The sequence below is a fragment of the Stenella coeruleoalba genome (assembly GCF_951394435.1).
Source record: "Stenella coeruleoalba genome assembly, chromosome: 9".
In the NCBI taxonomy this organism is placed as follows: Eukaryota; Metazoa; Chordata; class Mammalia; order Artiodactyla; family Delphinidae; genus Stenella; species Stenella coeruleoalba.
In genome coordinates, this window is record NC_137155.1 from 97,684,134 (window position 1) to 97,705,930 (window position 21,797).

General features: G+C 45.7%; 1 protein-coding gene across 12 annotated transcripts in view; it reads left to right on the forward strand.

The window, feature by feature from the left end:
• CNTNAP2 (contactin associated protein 2) overlaps window positions 1–21,797 on the forward strand; it is a 977,311-nt gene that overhangs the window by 905,281 nt on the left and 50,233 nt on the right. Inside the window, exons 16-17 of one of the 12 annotated variants that reach the window (XR_013829663.1) lie at window positions 237–348; window positions 487–1,144. The exons of 8 other annotated variants lie outside the window; for them this stretch is intronic. The gene's annotated coding sequence lies outside the window, so the exon portion shown is untranslated. Of the gene's footprint in view, window positions 1–236; window positions 1,145–21,797 lie in introns of all 12 variants that reach the window. 3 more of the 12 variants (XR_013829664.1, XR_013829665.1, XR_013829662.1) reach the window with 3 other exon arrangements.

Consider the following 21,797-nt stretch of genomic DNA (forward strand, 5'->3'; position numbering starts at 1 on the left):
CACCATACCTACTACCCTTTGCAAACCCCTCTCTCTGACATGCCCAATAGTTGGGGGGGGGGGAGGGACCATTCCCTGCCGCTGGACTAGGAGGCATGGCAAGGTTCATGTTGCCAAAGGCTTCCACTGCTACCCCTTGATCTGAGTAAGCATCTTCTGGCCTCTTTCCTACCACTCCTGTCTTCTCTTTCTTTGAGGAACAACATATATACAAAAGAAAAATACTTGATTTATAGGATTCCAGAATACTGAAATGCTCCAGGAAAGCGTGGGATGATTTAACCCTTCCCAAAGGAGAAGAGAGGAGAAGGCGGGCTTCCCCACACTCAGCAAATGAGTACCGGACAGGTAACTCCCGTGCTCAGGGTGAAGAGGATGCCCCTGGCCGTGGGGAGTCACGATGCGAGTCTGCAGCGAGACTGGGAGGCAAGAGAAGGCCACTCGGGGTTCAAGGAAAGCCAGCAAACGTTACATTTCTTTTCCCAGATCCTAGAGTTACCAAATGTCCCTCAGACAAAATCCCTCCCGAACCAGGCCCCGAGGTTCTTTTCTTGTCTATAACATCAAACCCAACCATCGTTTCCACACTAATCCCATGACTCATGCCATCCACAAGAATAGACATCATTTTCAAGGAAGAAACAAACAAACGGTCAGTGAAAAAAGGTTTCCCCCCAAAGGCCAGGCTCTCAGAGCACTCCTTGAAGATTAGCAGTGTCTGAAGTTTCTGACCCAGATAGTCTATGAGGCATCGGCTCCAAGCCCAAACCCCAGAAGAGGCAGGACTCACTCCTGTGCTGTGTCTATTGCCAACTTGCGGGAGGCTACGAGTAAAATTATATTTTAAAAAAATTCCAGTCCATGTATTAGGCTTTTCCTTGAATGGAGCGGTGTCTCCGCGCAGTCCAATCTGTGCCGCCAGCCTAGGACTCCAGTCCGTGTTTTCCACCCTCCCTTCACCTGCCTTTCCGTAGTCCGGGCTTGGGTCCCACAGACCCGGGGCCGGCGGTCGCCCGCAGGAGTTCCAGCTGCCGCCGCCGACAAAGGACGGTCCTAGGGGGTCCTGGAGTGCGACTGGGCCGGTGAGAACTCCACCTGCATCACAAAAGCGAGGGGAACACCTGTGCCAGGCTGACTGCCAGAGGCAAGTACTGCCAGCTGGAGGCTGGTGACTTTGAGATGCTGAATCCCTGGAATGGTGCGCGCTGCCCCGGTCCGAAGGGCGCGAGAGAGAATGTGTGAGAGAGGGCGAGAGGGCCCAGGTGCCGAGCCCTGGTGCTGTAACGGGGCTTTGACACCCTGCAAGCAGTGCTTCTGGGAAAAGGGCTTCTGATCTGGGCTCTGCGAGGTCTGGTGTTCTTTTGGGAGCAAGATGACGGGAGACTCCATCACTTAGAGTGCTTGGGGTGCTGTAGCTACTCTCCCAGTCCTGCAGCCCGCCGGGCCCCCAAGCGGGGAGCGAGTAAAGAAAAGTAAGGAAAACCTGGTACAAGATTGCTTCGTGCAGTGTGTGTGTGTGTGTGTGTGTGTGTGTGTGTGTGTGTGTGTGTGAAAGCAAAGCTGAGATTTACTTGGTCTAAGCTGCTAAATGTGCGGCGTTTTCGAGACTTGTTAAAGACGAGGTTCTTTTTAATTCAGAACAAATTAATTTGTTGTTACATAACAAGGACCATCATCATCATCATCATCAGTGCTTTCCATAAGCATAAACACTCACACACCCCAAACTGGAAAACATCACCAAAAAGGGGCTTGCCTGCCTTTGGAGGAAAGATAAAGGATGTAGGTTCCTCGAATTGTCATGTTAAATTTGAAGTCCTTGGTTCTGTTTGTTTCGCTTTTTCTTCTTAAGGAGTAAAAAGAGCTTCAAATTGCATGTTTGGTTTTCCCCTTTTGAAACTTAGCATGGTGTTTGGTTCTCCCTGGAAAAGGCTTTAATTTGTCTGCCTCTCCTTTGGCAGCCAGCTCTCAGGGCTTTGCTTAACTCCGAGTGGGGACTGGATTCCTCCCGGCAGTGGGTGAAGAATAGAACCGATTCTCGCTCGTCCTTGGCACAATACCTAGTCATCGCCATCCGCTCTCCAGAAGTTCAGTCTTCTGAATAGGTGTCGTCATTTCTTCCCACGTTCTCTACTGTTTCACATCCTTAACAATCGCAAGGAAGCTCTTTTGATTTAGAAGCCGAAGAGTTGGGGAAATCATGGATTCCATCAGATTATTCATTTAGAGGGTTCTCCACCTGTTATGTGCTACTTATGTAATGAGACGGGGGGGTCGGGGGAGAACAGGAAGTCTAACCACTGCTTCTCCAGGTCCATCTTTACTTTTTCCAGAACGAGAGAATTGCGAAGTCCTTTGTACAGCTGAAAGGGAACTAGGGGCTCCTCTTGTGCAGGTCCAGTCAGTTCACAGATGGAGGACTGGGTGGCCCTCAGATGGCCATTTCCTCCGAATGAGTCTGTAGATTCGGACCCGTGGTCACTGCTGACCTAGGAATTCAGCGCATGTATCACAGGCAGGTAGCTCTGAGCCTTAAGAAATGCCATGCTGGACAGTCAAAAAGCACAAACCTGACTTTGGAAAGGCTCGTTCCTCTTGTTCTTTTCAGTTCTACTATAATAACACCACTCACCAGACTACACCTGCTCACTTGAAATGTTCAAGTTGGAAGTTCACTACATTTAATCTATTCAGGAGGGATTTCTTTCTTTTTAAATCAATATTGGAGCTGAACTACTTAGACTCAGTCCCTAACAGCGTATGTGTATTTGACAGACTTTCTTTTATGTTCAGCTGCTGGCTAGTAGTTGAATCCCAAGGCTGCTGAAAATCGGTCATAGAACTAAGAATGGCAACCGTTTCTCAAAAGTTGATTGTGTAGCATTAACTATACTAAGGGCTCTACTCATATCGTCCCAATTGATTCTCATGTCATTCTTAAGAGTTACCTAATATTATCCCCACCTTACAGATCAGAAAACTGAGGCTCCCAAAAGATGAAGTTACTAGCCTGTTATCACTCACCTCCTAAGTGAGGAGAAGAAGCCAGGTCTGTCTGACTCCTAAGCCCAGGGTCTTTCTGTACCACTCTATTGCTCTAACCTACACATAACCTACACAGATTTTTTAGGACAAGATAAATTTTATTTTATTTATTTTATTATTTTTTTTTTTTTTTGTGGTACACGGGCCTCTCACTGTTGTGGCCTCTCCCACTGTGGAGCACAGGCTCCAGACGCACAGGCTCAGCAGCCATGGCTCACGGGCCCAGCCGCTCCGTGGCATGTGGGATCCTCCCGGACCGGGGCACGAACCCGCATCCCCTGCATCGGCAGCCAGACTCTCAACTGCTGCGCCACCAGGGAAGCCCCAAGATAAATTTTAGATAAATGACCGTGACCTTAATGTTCTGTCACTCGTGAAGGGGTATACAACCACTTAGACAAAATGCGCTGGAATTATAGGAAACATTGGTACACTGACAGCTAAGCTGACTGCCCCAAACCATAGTCCATATTCAGACCAGTCTCTCGCTTCCCAGTGAGAGGTTGGGATGGATGGGAAGAAGGAAGAGGAAGTGCCTCTGTGTCCCCCGAGAGGGAATCTCCACTCCTCCAGAGGCCTTTGCGTTGTGTCCAGTGGACTAGAGGAGAGCGGGGGATTGCTTGAGCAGAGATTTAGTGCAAAGGGAAGAGTATTTTATGTTTTTAATCAACCAAGCCCTGAGCTAAATATTTATGCCAAGAGAAGGTGAGTCCCCCGTGGAGAGACCTTTCCAATGGCGCTTAAACTGTTCTGCTGCAGTATTTTATCATGTCTTTGTTGGGGCAGAAAAATTTTCCCATCTTCTTGGCCCTACATCTTCTAAATCATACTTAACCCTCCCCCCAGCTTCCAACAGGACAATAGAAATGTGAAATGTTCAACCTCAATAAAAAGTCAGAAATGATCATCATTGAAAAGTCTATATTCCTGAAAACTGGCCTCTAATTTCTGTCTGTATAATCCAAGGGAGTGATTGAGGAGTGAGAAGCTAGTCTGAAAGCTAATATATCTCCACTTTTTTCTAATTCCTTAATATTTAATGTTTTCTCCTTTTAGTTTATCCTGTAAGTATTCTTGCTGATTACTTCTCAGTAAGACACGGTTATGTTACTGGGGAGGATTTAGGGAACAGCCTCCATCGTCAACATTTTTCCTTCTAAAATCTCCGTATGTCCGTGCATACACGCACACACAGTTCAGTCATTGTGTGGCTTTTACAAATAATCGTAGTCAAAATACGTTTTTCATATTGCTAGCTCAGTTGTTCATCCTTTACTGATTGGAACTGGTGACGATTTGGACAGGGACTAAATTAAAGCTCACCCCTGACCTTAGTTGCAGCCAGAGGAAGACAAGTGTCTGCTAAATAACCAGAAACCTTGATCAATACTATGCAGTGATGGAGGAAAGGGAGAGGTTGTAACCACGTAAAGTGAGCACTTTTGGAAGCAAAAAGTGTTTCAATTAAAATGCTAATCCTAAACCTCACCAAGGTAAATCTGCTTAAGGGACACCAGACCGAATTTCTTTACGATGGAAAATTACGATGGAAAAAAGAAAGTGTTCTCAAACGGGCAAAGGAAAACTCCATCTGGAAAAGGAGAGAATGAGAAAGCCCCGCAGCTCCAGGCCCACATGCCCTCATCTCCAGTTAAGCCTTCACAAAGTGAAAGTTCCCTCTCTACAGCACAAAGCTGGCCCAGTCCCTCCGGGATTGGGAACCTGTAGGGCCTCAGTTTCCTAAGCACCCCTTGGCCCAGACTCTACCAGAGCATGCATCCTGCAGCCCCCGGGACCTGCCACATGTCCACTGTGACCTCTACTTGTCTTTCACTGCTTAGCCCCTCCCCGCACTCACTGAGCACTTGGTACCCGCCCATATCCTAGTACTTCTCAGACTAGATTAGTTCAACATCTGTCAGTGTATCTTACTTATGTCTCCATATCTAGTCTGTCCATCTTCAGGACAGGAGCCAGGTTATATTCCTTATTCCTTACATCCTTTCCCTCATCCATCTCTCTTTCTCCTATTTGATTATCTCTTGGAACACGGTAGTTGCTGCATCAATCAGTAATTAATTTAATTACAGAATTCATTTCCCCAGGTGCAGACAGATCGCCTCAGAATGCTGAAAGCATTTGTAGACGTGATCCATCAGTAATGGTGGAGAAACTTTGTCAATCTGGAGAGGTGCTAAAATGCAGGCAAGGAGATGCCAACTTTCAAAAATATCTTTTTAAAAAGTAGTTTCCAAAAAGCATAGGCTGGTGAAATGACGATTGCCAAAGTTCTGGAGCAGGTTACTCAACAGGTGATACGTGAAGATTTAGAGAATCATATGATCTGTATAACCCAACATGAGTTCCCCAGCATCAAGCTATACCAAGCTAACCATATTTCTTTTTTCTGAGATCAGCGAAAAACAGGTACTAGAGGCTAGAGGTGTGTAACCCAGGGGTGTGTTCTGTCATTGTGGAATCGTTGCTTCTGTATCAGAAAATGCGAAGAGCCTGAGGGCTGTCTTAACTGGGCTGCAGCCAATTGATACCAATCTAATTACACCCGGGGACTGCCTGGGTGAGAGGTATCCCAGGGCAGACGTAAAGCCTTGTCATATGGTGTTGACATAGTGTTTCTTAATTTTAGCAAGCATTGGACACAATCTTTCATGGTGTATTTTTTCACGTATTCAACCAATATTCATTAAAACGTGCATTGTGGGCCAAGCGTTGTATTAGGTGCTTATTCAGTGTTTGTTGACTCAGAAGCAAATTATGAATTAGTTGAGAGCTAGGAGAACAAAACCAAGTCGAAAATTGATTGCCTGAAATTCTCTTTGCAACAAAGCAGGAAGTCGATCGATTCATTCACTGGCGTGTTTCCTGGTCTCCCGGGTGCACTGTGTGCTCCACACTCCCTCAGGTCTCTGCTTGGGTCCTCTGACCACCAGCTCTATAAAGCCCCTCCGACCAGTCACTTCCCTTTTCCTGTGTTGCTTGATTTCTCTTCATTGCACTTTTCATTCTTTGCGGTTATCTTGCAGATGGAGTCCTGGCGCTGCCCATTGTCTGTCTCCTTAGAATGTGGTGGGAAGAAGGGGGGCGTATTTCACAGGGCTGGGCCTTTTGTTCCTTGCTGTTCAACCTGTTTATCTATCAGTGATAACTGTTGCCATTCCTGCTAATCAGATTTCCAGATGATGGAAAGTTAGGAGGGAGAGCTGATATGGTAAATAAGAGAATCAAAGTTCATTCTAGTATCATATGCTAAAGCCCTTGGATCGCTGGAAAATTATAATTAAGTGTAAGTTATTCTCATTATTTAAATGGCTGTAACTCTGAGCCCAAACCAATAAAATGAAGGTTAAATACAAGCTCGTGCATTTAGGTTCAAAAAAATCAATGACACGAGTCCAAGATGAAGGAGCTGGGGGACAGCACTGTGCCCACAGGGACTTAGCTGGGAGAAGAAGACGATTTTATAGCTGCCGTGGCAAACGCACAGTATCCAGGTGGCTGGGCATTCTTGGAATGGCATCCGGTTTGAAGAGCCACGTCGTGAAGGGGACATTGACAAACCAGAAAATGACCAGCAGAGGGTGACACCCAGAGAACAGCAGAGGGAATTGAGGGCGTTTAGCTGAAGGAGAGGGGGCTTGGGGAGGTGACATACCTTTTTTTTTTTTTTTGCGGTACGCGGGCCTCTCACTGTTGGGGCCTCTCCCGTTGCGGAGCACAGGCTCCGGACGCGCAGGCTCAGCGGCCATGGCTCACGGGCCCAGCCGCTCCGCGGCACGTGGGATCTTCCCGGACCGGGGCACGAACCCGTGTCCCCTGCATCGGCAGGCGGACTCTCAACCACTGCACCACCAGGGAAGCCCTCATTTCTTTTTTAATGTGAAATGTAAGAAATTATGATAAAAACAAAAGAAAATTATGATTATTCCTATAGCATATAACATTTGTGATTAAAAATACATTTTTACAAAGGAAGTCTGATTCCCAGGGAACAATTTTCTGCTTATAAACATGCAATAATACCAGATGGCCACCTTTCATTTACAGGCTCCAGGTTCATAGAAAAGGGGAGAACCCAGTAGTGTTTTCCCAGTTCTCTCGCCCAAAGATGGCAAAGAGAGAAAAACCAACCTTCCAAGACAATAGAGGAAAACTGTCTCTGTAAGTTTTCAGGAAAAAATACATAAAGGACGACAGCAAGCTACAAATGGACGAACCCAGATTATTTAGAATGTGGGTAGAAGCACTCAAGACTAGAATTAAACAAGACTTAAACACATTATGTTTTCCCACCCTTGGTGCAGCCTATCAGGCCACCTATTCAATAGCTATTTGAAAAATGTAGGCGTGTCATACTTTTTAACTCCATGGGCCAGTTGTTTCTTTGTTTGACTGTCAGAGTCACAGGGAGGAAATAAATTAGGGCCTTTCCAGATCGAATTGACATTATCTAGTGCTCCGTCATGATTGCAGGCTTAAATAATCCTCGTGTCCTAAAAACATTGTGAAACACAGATCAGGAGGTGGAACTCACCACATGTGGTGACTCGGGGGAATGAGAAGCTCAGACACAGCGTGAGGAAAGGCAGGAGCACAAAGTTGGGAACAGAACTTGAAGCAAGCCCGTCCCTCTGTTCGCTAACCGTGGGCAGCAGATGCTACGTCATCCAGCCTGGACCCCTCTGGTGGAAGCCGGGCATGCTGAACTGCGTGAAAGCTTTCCAGCACTGAGCTGCTTGCTACAAACATTCTGGAGTTTTCATCCATTCAAACCCCACCCCCGACTGTTTTCTTCCTGTGTTGCTCAGTGCATCTGTGTCTGGGTAAACTTCAGAAAATCCCTCTCGTGTTTTCTTACGAAAACTCTTTGGCTGGTTATATCTGAAAATATTTTTTTTCAGCTTGTAGTTCTTTTTCTTTCCCTTCTAAGCATTGGAGTCTAAGAGTGTCTCTCTTCTGGCGGTCGGCTCAGACAAAGAGAAAGCTCTGCTCTCAGCCACCTCCACGCACCTCATGGATTCAAGCCGCTGGTCCCGAGTGGGCCCCAGCACAGGCCTGCGAAGTGCTCCCGGCAACCCAGCCCTGCTATTAGAAAACAGTGGAGAAAAAGCCCTCCAGTACAGCAACCTGATCTTTACATTTGATGGGAGCACATTATTAGTAAAGCGACATTTTTCCCTCAAATAATGTATTTTCCCTCCTTATTAGTGGATATATTTGCAGGACACATAAAAAAAATGTATTGGGCAATGATCCATCATTCAGCTTCATTCTGCATCTCTCCCGGGCGCCTTGTGATTCAAAATGAGTACGGAGAGCGTGGTTTGTGCTTATGGATTTATCTGCCTACGAGAGAGGCGAGGCCCCAGCGCAGGAGATGACTACAGAGTGGGGCAGAAGAGCACAGATAATAACACTGCAGGAGATGAGGAGAAACCAGCCAGGCACACATCATTCACTTGTAAGCACCCTCAAGGCAAAGATGTGGACTCTCTGTGTTTCATAGCCTAGCCATGCCCCATAAAACAGAAACAAACAGCCTTACTCGTTGGTTTCATTGCAATCAGCATGAACAGCTCCAATCACACAGATATTGGGCAGATAAACTAACATGATGAGAGGTTTTTCATCTGATTCTGACCTAAATTCGTGAGTGTCATACTTTCTAATTAGAGGCTCAAAAGACGATTGATAGGGCTTCCCTGGTGGCGCAGTGGTTGAGAGTCCACCTGCCAATGCAGGGGACACGGGTTCGTGCCCCGGTCCGGGAAGATCCCACATGCCGCGGAGCGGCTGGGCCCGTGAGCCGTGGCCGCTGAGCCTGCGTGTCCGGAACCTGTGCTCCGCAATGGGAGAGGCCCTCGTACCGCAAAAAAAAAAAAAAAAAAATTCTCCCTGTGAGCAGCAAATGCTCTAAATTCAGATCTTTATTCTGCCACTGACTTGCCAAGTAATACAGAAAAGTTCTCTCACCTCTGAACTCTGATTGACATATCTCCAGACCTTTTATACTAGATCCACGAACTGGAAAAAAAAAAACAACTGGAAATACAGATCCCAGTGCTTGTGGCTTCATCTGTTCGTTTATTCCATCAGTATGTACTGAGCTCCCAGCACACGCCAGGTGCTCTTCTAGGCTTTGGAGGACAACATGCATGAGGGGTCCCTTGATCCTAGGCTTCCTCCTGAATCACAGGGGACCAGGTACGGTTTCCGTCTCCTCGCCAGCATCTCCCTTAGAACAGGTTCCCTTCTTGACCTGTCTCCACAGCCAGCTGCCCTGCATGTCAGTCCATGATATCAGTTACCTTCAGAGCAGGACTGGCCAGATTCCGAGGGTAGATAAAGTGATTCTGAGGGATTATAATTCAACTTTGCTGAAATGTGGTCCCAAGACAATACCACAAATTGTGAATGCAAATGCTAATAAAGGTCGCTAGGGAGAGCCCTTGGCTGCCTGCTCTCAGATCCCACGGTCAGCAGGGCAGGCACCCAGCGATTGCTTGGGGCCATTTCCAAGTCCTTTAGGTAATGCGTGGTGCCTCTGAGAACCCCAACTACAGTGCCCCCTCAGAATGCTGTGGTTGGGAGGACGGGGTGGGAGGAAACGAAACGGAAGAGACAGAGTCAGTTAGGATTTTATTAAAGACACTACGAATATGCTTTTCTGCAGTCATGGATGCATGTTTCATTGTGCGAAACTGTGGCTTCTGGAATGATTTCTATACCCGGAAACTGGAAATTAAGGCTGGCATACTGCTCCATCATCTATAAAACACTCCCTTTTGTCTCTGAAAAGACCTTAGGGAAAAAAAAAAAGAAAAACTTGTGGCAAAAACTGTCCTCCTAATCAACATTATCTGATAAGATTTTAAGCACAAAAGGCCATATTGTTCTACAAATTTTCTTACACAAATGGCACTGCTGTGAAAAATCTCAAATAGAATTATTCTCAAGAGCCTTCCGTTAGGGTGGAAGTTCATTTTCGGGCATGAGTGTTCACACACACCCATGCACGTGCACACACACATACCAGGAAGCAAAAAAGGGAATCTGCACAGACTTTCAGTTCAAGCGTTCCACGTTTTTATCGTGCTGGCTGTTACATAGGTGTATACATTTGGCAAAATTCATCAAAACTCTACACTTAAAATAGGTGTATTTATTGCATACAAATTGTATCCCGGAAAGTTTGATTCAAAAAGTAAAAAGCACACCGAAATTTTTCAATTTTATATTCCTTTCATATTTGCGTATCTGCCTCCAGCTTCCAACATTCTTATTCCCAAGGCTTTGGGTTTGAGGACAGTCAGAATGAGCAGAGCTACTATCAAAAGCTCACTGTATTAGGACTGAAGTTTAGCCAGAAAATTAAACTTAATTAGCCTTAAATTCATGTTATTTGGAGAAAAAAACAAATGCAGACCTCTGAATAACAAAACTGTACGGCACATAGCAGCTTGTACAGCTTGGAAACTCAGCTAAAGCCTGGGAACCAAGGCTTTCCGTGGTGAGCCTTAGCAGGTGGCGAGAAGTAATCAGGGAGTCCATTGTGGTTTTTGATAAACTGAAAAGGCCTGGTTTTAAGCCTGTCAGACAAATACTAGCATTCAATATTTTGAAGCAAATCCTAGTTCCAAGTATTTCTTTTCTGTTGCATTCTTCTGGTTCCTCTTGATAACCAAGGTAATCTTCGTTCTTTGAACTGTTTCTGTAGGAAAGTCGTTGACGTGGCCCACATTGTCCAGCTCTGTTGGGATTTAGGCACATTCCTGGACTGGCCCAGGAAATTATTGGGGGCAGCCTTTGTGCTGCTGGTCCAATCCAGGATGTGCTGATTGTGAAGCCGAGACCCACTCAGATCTTCGGGAGCCTGACGGCAGCCTTCCTCGTCCCAGCCCAGGCTGGCAGCCTCTGTTGGATGCCGGGCCGGGGAGGGGAGGTCTGGGGAGGCAGTGCTTCCCTCTCTTTCCTGAACCACCTCCTTCTACTGCTCCTCCAAAGTCAGAAACACGCAGGTTCTGAACAAAGTCCAGCTTTTTTCCTATGTCCTTTTCATTCCAATTCTCCCTCGTGTCCCAGAAGCACCAACCTGCTTGGCTGGTGAGAAATTCACATTCCCCACTTGGATGTGCCTTTGGACACATGGTAGCAAACTCCCACTCTGGGCTCCCTTGGGTGCTCCTGGCCGCAGGCTAACATGGGGAGTTCAGATCCACATTGATGCGGAGGAAGGGGCAGTATTACTGACAAAACAAACCCCCCCAAACCTCAAAATAGATTAAACAAAGGAAAGCTTGGCCTTAAATGAGATGGGTGTAAAGCAGTCAGCAACTGCGCATCACTGGAAGGTGGAAGTTTCGCAGGTGTTGTTATTATAGTCCTGAGGGTGAGTAATGAAGCTCGAGACACAGAGAGTACCAGTGACGCAAACCCGCTTTCTCCGTACATCAGCTCCCAGCCACTCCTTACGGACACTTGTTGCCCAGATCCTCCCAACGTTCTTTCAGTATTAATAGCATTAAAAGAGTTAAGGGCTTCCCTGGTGGCGCAGTGGTTGAGAGTCCGCCTGCAGATGCAGGGGACACGGCTTCGTGCCCCGGTCCGGGAGGATCCCGCATGCCGTGGAGTGGCTGGGCTCGTGAGCCATGGCCGCTGAGCCTGCGCGTCCAGAGCCTGTGCTCCGCAACGGGAGAGGCCACGGCAGTGAGAGGCCCGCGTACCGCAAAAAAAAAAAAAAAAAAAAAAAGAGTTAATTACAAGATCATTTCAGTTGGCAGCCTTTTCTCTCTTCCATTCTAAGTGTTAGGAATTTGCCAAGTTCACTTTATATACTCTTAATGTCTGTGATTTCACATAATCCCGGGCCAGAGCTCTTCCTTTACTGGGAAGCAAGCCTGTTGTCAGACTCCGTTTATCAATCCGCTTCCAGTTACTCAAAGATTCTAACCTGGGAGGCAGACTGTGAAATAAGGCCGCACAGAGTCCACATTTGTGAGCGCTGACAGTAAATACTCTGCGCAAGCATTGTGAATCCCTCTGGTGTTCCCTTGTGCTGTGAATCAGCGTGGGTTTATCTGGAGTTCTTCCACTTTTCCTCCAGAAAAATTGTACGTAATTTGGAAACGAAGTAATGTACTGTACAATTAGAGGGGAATAGAATCCAGCAAAGGACCGTATCACTAAGGAGTATCACTGTATCACTAAGGAGAGCCATGCCATGTGCTTACTTAATCCCCATCATACGAGTGAACGTTTTCGTTCCGTGGAAACTTAGGTCTCTGAAAACCAGGACTGAGTATCAAACACTGGCTCTGCCATTGACAAGCTGTGTGACAAGTTACTTAATGGACATAAGCTTTGGTTTCCTCGTCTAACTGAAAGTATTAATACCTACCATTATGATTTCATTTTGAAAAGATAATGATGTCCCTGTGTGGTTACATGCACACCCAGGATATAATGACATTCGCGTTTTAATAGTCTTCACAACTTTAACTTTTAAAAAATTTTCCTGTTTAAAACACAGCATCCTACTGGCACAAAAATAGAAATATAGATCAATGGAACAGGATAGAAAGCCCAGAGATAAACCCACACACCTATGGTCACCTGATCTTTGACACAGGAGGCAAGAATATGCAATGGAGAAAAGACAGTCTCTTCAGTAAGCAGTGCTGGGAAAACTGGACAGCTACATGTAAAAGAATGAGATCAGAGCACTCCCTAATACCATACACAAAAATAAACTTAAAATGGATTAAAGATCTAAATGTAAGGCCAGACTCTATAAAACTCTTAGAGGAAAACATAGGCAGAACACTCTTTGACATAAATCTCAGCAAGATCTTTTTTGATCCACCTCCTAGAGAAATGGAAATAAAAACAAAAATAGATAAATGGGATCTAATTAAACTTAGAAGCTTTTGCACAGCAAAGGAAACCGAAAACGAAACAAAAAGACAACCCTCAGAATGGGAGAAAATATTTGCAAATGAAGCAATTGACAAGGGATTAATCTCCAAAATATATAAATAGCTCATGCAGCTTAATATCAAAAAAATAACCCAATCAAAAAATGGGTGGAAGATCTAAATAGACATTTCTCCAAAGAAGATATACAGATGGCCAAAAAGCACATGAGAAGATGCTCAACATCACTAATTATTAGAGAAATGCAAATCAAAACTGTAATGAGGTATCACCTCACACTGGTCAGAATGGCCATCATCAAAAAATCTACAAACAGTTAATGCTGGAAAGAGTGTGGAGAAAAGGGAATCCTCCTACACTGTTGGTGGGAATGTACGTTGGTGCAGCCACTATGGAAGACAGTATGGAGGTTCCTTAAAAAACTAAGAATAGAACTTCCATATGACCCAGCAATCCCACTACTGGGCATATACCCTGAGAAAACCACGATTCAAAAGACACATGCACCCCAGTGTTCACTGCAGCACTATTTACAATAGCCAGGACATGGAAGCAACCTAAATGTCCATCAACAGAGAAATGGATAAAGAAGATGTGGCACATATATACAGTGGAATATTACTCGGCCGTAAAAAAGAACAAAAGAACGCCATTTGCAGCATCATGGATGGACCTAGAGATTATCATACTGAGTGAAGTAAGTCAGACACAGGAAGACAAATATCATATGATATTGCTTATATGTGGAATCTAAAAAAATGAGTACAAATGAACTTATTTACAAAACAGAAGTAGAGTCACGGATGTAGAAAACAAACATGGTTAGCAGGGGATAAAGAGGGGAGGGATAGATTGGGAGATTGGGACTGACATATATACATACAACTATATGTAAAATAGCTAACTAATAAGAACCTGCTGTATAGCACAGGGAACTCTACTCATTACTCTGTAATGGCCTATATGGGAAAAGAATCTAAAAACATGAGTCGATTCACTTTGCTGTACACCTGAAACTAACACAACATTGTAAATCAACTATACTCCAATTTAAAAGAAAAAACCCCACAGCATCCATTTTCTTCAATTTGCACTTTTTTCCATTTCACTTGGTACATGACCTTTCCATTCACTCCCTCTTATAAAATCAGCGATAAAGGACTGGAAGTTAAGAGAATTATATCATGTAAAAATATGTCATGTGCATCTGGTGTGACCAGGCTTTCTGCAGCTCATGAACTCACAGATGGTAACAGTCACCGGGGGTTTGTCATCAGAATGAATAATACAGACGGAAAGTTCTGGCTCCTGAGTGTTGGATGCCTTTTGACTGAATTCCATTTTAACCAAGACCCAAGAGGTGAGCCGTCAAACGATAGAGCCCCCTGGAGAAAACGCCGGTGTTTTTGCCTATTTAACAAGCAGTATCCTGTATTATACTAACTCTCCTGTCTTTGTATTTTCCTGACATTTATCAGCATTTCTTCCTATTTGCCAAACCATAGCAGATGAAAAGCAGGGTTATAGAAGTGTGTTCATTCATAAACGAAGCCTCTCGTGTGTCTGCTCCGCTGTCTTTACTGTCAGACCCTCCCCACCCCTCCCCTAAGATGGCTGTGACGGTCTCCTCCTCCACTCCCCACTTCCTGTGTCTTCTCCAGTCTGCCCCGTCCACCAATGCCAATTAGACCAGACTTACACACAACCCTGATTACATTTTTCTCCGTGCTTGTAAATTTTATGTGTTTTAACACAATTAAAAAAATAATAATCCTACAGAGACGCTTGATGCTTACCCAGTCAAGTAGAAACTGATTTGAAACGTGGAGGCCTACCCACCACCCACCCCAGGAGAGCTTTCCGGCTTTACCCAGCACCCCTCTGTGGCACCGCCCATTCCCAAGCATGCCCCGTTGGTTTCCTTGTTGGGGATATGCCCACCCCCTCTCTCCCATCCTCCTTTTCTTTTCAAACTGCTGTGGTTCAGTGATCTTTTCAGCTGTCCCTTCCTGTGGGCTTCCCTCAACCCTTTTTACCCCAGTCTAGATCTGTAGATCTTGCATCTGAATGTGCAGCACGGCCTTCATCTCGTTTGGCCTTGGCTAATGTTTATTCTTGACAGTGAGATCTCTGCAGGGGATTGTGGTGTGCCTATTTCTCTCTGTCTCACGGTGCCAACACAGGGCCCTTTAGCAAGAAGTATTAGTAAATATGCCTGGTTTCAGCTAAACATTTGCATGTCCAAGGAGGAAGTATGATTAAGTGTCTGCATATGGAATCAAAACGATTACTTTATAGTCAGCATGCAAATGTTTGTATACAGAAAATTCAAAACAAATATTCAGACAAGAAGGAAGATGTATAAGTAGGAAAAACACGTCTCATTCGCTCATGACCTGTGAAGCCAGGAGTCCGGAGGTCTCATGCGGTTACTGGCGTGTCCAGGCGGGAGAGCGGCAACACCTGTAGAACCAGTTAGGGACTCTACTTTCGTGTAACTCTCTGCAACTAGAACAGGCCTCCTTTATACTATAAGTCTGTTAGTCAGCATTCAGGTACGGTCCTTTCAAGCACAAGATCAGGAGTGCGTTAGAGAAAAGCTGTTAAGATCAGAGTAACAGAAGGGTTAAGATATTTGACTTCTCCAGGGCTGTTTCCTCTGTAAAATGAGAAGGAAAATAGTAATAGCTCTATTTCACAGAGAAGCTACAAGAATTAAAGAACCTACCGCATGGAAATTGCTCAGCATAGGGCCTTGCATAAAATACAGGCGCAGGATGTCAGCTGTTATTATTACTGTGGTTTCCCTGTGTTAGCCCTCTGATGCGGAAAGAGGAGAAAATGTGAGGGCTTCTCAGCTCTGAGTCGTTGCTACAGTTGCAAGAGAGGCAAAGCCTTCCTTCTTAAATATGAATAAGGAGAAGTCTCAATTTAGATGCACATTCTACCAAGTTTGAAGAAAGCGTTTTGTCTTTCTATAGGAAGATCTGGAAATTCTGCTGTAATATCAAGTGACTTGCATACAACATCTCAACATCCATTCTCGTATGGGTGCCGTCCTCCTGTAGGTCCTGTGGTCTAAAGGTGCAGGCAGGTAACTTGCTAGAGAGATGGCATATTTAAGTCATCCTCTGCAAGTTTCCTTTGAGGAAAGTTTGTCTTTTCTTTTGTAAGGCCCTTCAGAAAACTCATTCTCTAGGACAGTTTTGGTATGTTCAACTCTCAGGGATATTTTTTGTTGTCTCTTGTCCTTTTTGGCTGTTATGAATTTTAACAGAGAGCAAGGTAAAGAGAGGAATGTTCTTGAAGTCCACCAGCTAAGTTGTCCTTATTTATTTATTTTTTAAAATATTTATTTATTTATTTAGCTGCACTGGGTCTTAGTTGTGGAATGCAGGATCTTTTTTAGTTGCAGCATGCGGGATCTCAGTTGCAGCATGTGGGATCTAGTTCCCTGACCAGGGATCAAACTCGGGCCCCCTGCATTGGGAGCGTGGAGTCTTAATCGCTAGACCACCAGGAAAGTCCCAATTTGCCATTACTTTCAATGACTTGTGGTTTGATCCTTCATTGAGGACTTCTCTCCAGACGTGAACAATGCAATAACATTTCTTAGCGAAGGGAATCTTTAGAAATGGTGACCTGTGTTTTGGTAGCTTCTAGGAGATTCTTAGGACTCCTTTAAAGCACTGGCAAGTCCTGCAGTTCGGCAGCCTTGGGCTGGCAGGACTATGGGGGAACCAGTTCATTTAATTTGAAGCGTCAGGAGAAGCTAAGCAATAATGCAGGGAAGACAGAATAACAAGCAACAACTCCTGGCTAACTGCTCGGAAATAAACACATGGATTTCAGGCCTCATCTGGACCGAGGTCATTTTCTTCAGCTCAAATGAAGCATTCTGGGCCTGCAGACTCTCCATAAGGTATAGAGAAAAGTTGGATGCAGGAGGGGGCGGGGGAGAAGAAGGAACTCAGAGGCTACCAAGCATCTGGGTGGTGAAGAGAACAGGCCCGAAGCAATGAAAGAAACTGCTTCTCCAAACCCAGAGTTCAGGGAACAGTCCCGCCCACGGCCGAAAGCACGCCAACCTCGAGATGGAAACAGAGATCCCGACAGACCAGGAGGAATAGCGACAAACCCCTAAAATGAATGGATCCACTTCTTTGTAAGGTTTCTCAACTCGGAAGAAATAGCACTTTAAAGATTTGGAGTCAATTAAAGCATATAGGGCTGCGTGCTGCGGACATGGATGTGTAGGAAGGACCCCAAGGAAGACCAGAATCGTCCCTGTCTCTGTTCCAATATTCATGGGCAAAAATACTTTTATTAGTTTTAAAAGGCTGACAATTTTATTAACACAATTCAGGTGAGCAAAAGGATGCGTTGTCGTCGTTTATATTTTCTGTAACGGCCTCGCCTTGTTCTGGGCACTCATTTCTGTCTTCTTGGTTTGGGCTGGGGAGAGATCTAAGCTTGCATTTAAAGTTAACTCTCATTTTTAAAGTGTTGCTTTTAGGTTAACTCGGTCTTTAGGGCAAATGCTTTATCTCTCTGCTTCCTATCTCCTTTGCAGGATGCAAGGGACCTGGGGTTATACATGGTCTTCAGGGTTGTCTTAGTTTTCTAGGGTTGCTATAACAAAGTACCACCAATGAGGTGGCCTAAAACAACAGAAATGTGTTCTGTCACGGTTCTGGAGTCCAGGAGTCTGAAATCAAGGTGCTGGCAGGGCTGGGTCCTTGAGAATTCAGCGGGGGGATCTGTTCTCAACCATCAGGGTTCTGGTGGTTGCTGCCCGTCCTTGGTGTTCCTTGGCTTGTAGCAACACAACCTCAATCTCTGCCTTTGTCTCCACATGGCCTTCTCCGTGTGTGTTTGTGTGTGTGTGTGTCTTCTTACCTTCTTATAAGGACACCAGTCATTGGAGTAGGGCCCACCCTAATCCAGTATAGCCTCATCTTAACTTGACAACATCTGCAAAGACCCTGTCCAAATAAGGTCACACTCACAGATACAGGTGTTGGAATTTCAACATAAATTTTTAGGAGACACAGCCCACAACAGCATCCTTACAGGTCTTTACTCTGGTGGCTCTGGATCTGATGTGATCCCCACACTTGTGTCTGCAGAGGTGCTGAGGTTTGGGGCTGTCATGTTGCAGGTTACTAAAGGTCACACCGCTTCCCTCCAATCCTAAGGTGCCCGCGCCCAGCCCCAGGCCTCTGTGGGCCCACTCGTCCTTCTGGCGTCCGGCTGTGTGCAGGCCACGGGGCCACAGTGCTGCCTCGACCCCTCCAACAGACACGTGTGTGCTCACCAGGACTCCGCAGAGCTCACGTGCCACATTGATGCAAAGCTCTCACAGGAAGCCTGACAGCCAGTCTACACCTGGGCAAGCAGGATCCACCCTCACGCCAGCCCCTCGTTTCAGCCTTTAAGGGGAAGCCAGGACACACGTGCATGTGTTTCCTCAGGGCCTTTGTAGTTACTGTTCCTTCTGCCCGAGTGCTTTTCCCCAAGATAAGTCCATAGCTTCCCTTATATTGATTCACAACCCAAATATAATCTCAGCGGTGGCCTCCCCTGACTGTCCTATCTAAAATAGTGTCTCCCCCTCTCATTCCATCCCTTTCCCTGCTTTAATTAGTGAAGTATTTCGGAGCGCTGGGCTTTCCTTAAGGAAAGAATGATATCTTGCTTATTGCTGACCTGGTTTTTGAGCTCACCCTAAAAAGTATCCCTTTTATCTTCACTTATTCATTCAGCCGTCAATTCACACAACAAATAATATTACTGTCCAGCATATTGTCAGAATACACAATATTATATGCAATTATAGTCCTTAAAGGCAGGAACTCTTTTTCAGTACTGAATCCCTAGCACCTAGCCTATAGTCGTCACGCAATAAACCCTGTATGAGTGAATGAATGAAGATTCCATGAGGAAGTTGATCTGTATAAGACTTTCACCTCAATCTTGCTCTAAAATTAAATGCATCATTTTTCCATGGAATCTTACCCAAGACCAAACATTGAAAAGTTATATAAACAATAGATAGCATCATGGCTAAAGAAATGTCATCTTTTGAAGAAAATGAGTCTTTTATTTTTTTAAATAGTTCACGATTTTTAAAATGCTTGTGGAGGGCTTCCCTGGTGGCGCAGTGGTTGAGAGTCCGCCTGCCGATGCAGGGGACGCGGGTTCGTGCCCTGGTCTGGGAAGATCCCACATGCCGCGGAGCAGCTGGGCCCGTGAGCCGTGGCCGCTGAGCCTGCGCGTCCGGAGCCTGTGCTCCGCAATGGGAGAGGCCACAACAGGGAGAGGCCCGCGTACCGCAAAAAAAAAAAAAAAAAATGCTTGTGGAGATAAAGATGATTTTCCGAAGGGAGCAAGCATCAAATGGTTTGTGATTTCTAGTTACTCCTGCAGGAAGGCAGCCGTGCTACAGAGTGCAGTATAAAGGTTCTTACTCCACCTTTATAAGACAGAGGCCAATGACCAAAAAGAAAGGTAGCTTCAGACCTTTATTCAAAAATGCACCATCCAGGGCTACCTACCAGCTGTCTCCATGACACGATAAAACAGTGTTCCCAGCTAAGTCACCAAATGTATTCTGCAGAGGCTGATGTACCCATTCGGCCCAGTAGTCACAGTTCCTGGGGCCACAGTACTTTTCAGGGACTCATGAAAATATTTGAATTTCTTTTAAAAAATCAGAAGGAAAAAATGAACTTTTAGGAGGAAGCAAATGGTTAAATATATTATATTAATATATTCATCTGTATATCAACATGGTCCTACAATACTGGTTTGATTTATTTATTTTTTGTTATGGAGGAAAAGGCCCTTGAAGGCAAAAGTGCCTAGGGCCTATGAAAGTTGTGGCCCTGCTGTCAGTCTCCTGGGGTTAAGAAAGCCTTCTAGACACGTTTTCCGTTAGAAACACTGCAGTGTGCTCATGCCAAAAGAGTTAGATCCTCAGTTATCTAGAAAAACAGCTCTTCCAGGCAGATTCATTTTCCCAAGATACCTAGGATACACAATAACATATTTCAGAAGAGAGATTAATGCAATTGCCCCATAAAATATTTTAAGCCCCAGTCGTCTCTGAAACAAAGCCCGCAGCGTGATTCTGAGAGAAAATGACTACCGGTGCTGGGAAAATGCATTTTCTTCAAGGTGCTGCACCCGCTGTAATTTGCACCTTCTGAAGTGGAGGCAGAAGCGTCATCACATGTACAGGCAGCTGGGAGAGAAGAGATAATAACAGGACAGGAGGAGGTGCCCAGCTGGGCAAAGCACATGCAGCTCTCACCGTCGGAGCTGAAATGAAGGCCCCTGAACAGACCCTGCAGAAGGAGGCCCTTGTCCTTTGTTCAAAGGAAGAGGGAAGATCAGCAGACGGCTAAACCCGACCTGAGTCACTGAAGTCATTTGATTTAGGTAAATTAGGGACAGATGCGGGCTCAGCACCTTCCTCATATCAGCTCTGGCCTCCCTTACCTCCCGTACTGTGAATAGTTTAGACTAGAGCCATGGGGGGTACCTGACGATTCACACGGGCTAAGTCTTCAGGTACCCTGTATTATCTGATCAGTTTACGGTGTATTATCTGAAAGTCGGGTAGTAACATCTGCAGTTCCTTCGTCTGTCATAGAATGTGGTTTCAAGAGTGGTGGCCTCGCTGTACACACCCTGGCTTATTATTGCCGCCTGGTTCAGAGTGACCTGCCCTGAACTCAACACCCTCTGGGCTTTAACTCTGACCACCGCAGGGACAGTGTCAGAGACCACCTCCTAGACTAGAATCTACACTCCATCCTTTCCCTGACTCGACCCCACCTCACTCCTAACTCCTAGACCGCTTATAATGAAAATACCCTCGTCCTGTTGGGGCTGGGGTGGGGGAGGGAGGGGGAGGGTGTGTGTTGCCATCAGGTGTGTCCTGTCCAACTTGACACTGAAGGTGATGGGGGGAGGGCGGTATGTCCAGCTCTAGAAATTAAGTACTTGTTTCTGCTAAACTTCTCTGGTTGGATCCAGGCAATCATTTCAGCCCCTCAGGGTCCCTTTGGTTCATGATCCTGTCATCTCACGTAGAGATACGCCTTTCCATAAACGCCGGGTGACACATTGGTCAGTGTGGCATGGATGTCCTTATCCAAATTACCGTAGTAATAAAATGTTAGCCTGGAATCCTACCCCTAAAATTCTCCCCTGAAGCTAACATCCACCATTGATCAGATTCTACCCACAGTTCATCTTTTCATAAATCTACCTTTAAAATACTACTCTTACTGTCATGAGCCCACACAGATCTGCCTTGACCATGAAAATGTCATGAGATCCCTCTGCCCTTGTTCCCCAACCTAGTAGGCTGTTACTCCAAGCTGACAATAGGGGAGTTGGGTTTAGAGGAACAGGAGAGAAACAGGTGCTGAGGGAGAAGCACACTTGGATATGCCCACGCCCGCCAGGCCACATCTGGGCTCCAGGCAGCCAGGTCTGGACACCGTGGCGTCCAGGGTGGTTTCAGCTGTAGTGTTCAGGTTCGTGTGCTGGTCCAGTCTAGTGTGGGCTTCAGCCTCAAAGCCTTCAGGCTCTGTCTTCTGGACAGCAGTTCATAAGTCAGGGCCCCAAGATGTGAATTCTTATGTTAATTATACAACGTGGTGAGCGAATTGAGGGGACACACCCGCCAGTGCACTTTCGTTGTCCTGGGAACTTCAGTGCGTTCCACCCCCGCCCCAGTGTCTGTTTCGTAATGCTTTCCCGTTTATGCCGTCCCGCAGTCTTAATCC